Source organism: Ctenocephalides felis, unplaced genomic scaffold (genome assembly GCF_003426905.1).
Source record: "Ctenocephalides felis isolate EL2017-DRISC unplaced genomic scaffold, ASM342690v1 CF-g0.4_SCAFFOLD_01886, whole genome shotgun sequence".
Taxonomy (NCBI): domain Eukaryota; kingdom Metazoa; phylum Arthropoda; class Insecta; order Siphonaptera; family Pulicidae; genus Ctenocephalides; species Ctenocephalides felis.
This window is the reverse complement of record NW_020538040.1, coordinates 22,855,819-22,856,367: the sequence shown is the minus strand read 5'-3', so window position 1 is coordinate 22,856,367 and position 549 is coordinate 22,855,819.

The window sequence follows — 549 nt, the reverse complement described above, 5'->3', positions numbered from 1 at the left end:
TAATTTAATCCTACTCCTTCCTTTGCTTGTAGATCATTTTTGCGACTTAAATTGCTCAAATGTTTACATTTTGAATTAATAAGTTATAGTAATGAAAAACATGAAAATTTTTGCATATTTTTACGTTTCAGAGGTTTCTGAACATTTTGGCATACCTCATAATCAGAAAAAATTGATGTGTGTGTGTTTTGTGTGGCCGCATTCTTTCGTCCACGTTTTCGGGCGCATGGATTAACCGATTTGAATGGTTAAAACAACATTCGATTTTTATTGATAGGGATATGTGCTGACTAGTTTTTGGCAAAGACAGATCCAGCCGTTTCGGAGATACGGAGCAAGGAGTGTAGAAAATACAAATCGAGTTTTTGAGAGAACAGAAAATCCGATTCGAATGATCTTAAAAACATTCAATTTGTAATGTTTGGGAGTAGTGGTGATTAAATTTTGGCAGTGGCAAGTCCAGCCATTTCGGAGGTACGAAGCTAAATGGTAGTTTTTGAGAGGAATAAGCATCTGATTTGAATGATTCAAGAAACTTTCTTCTTGTGT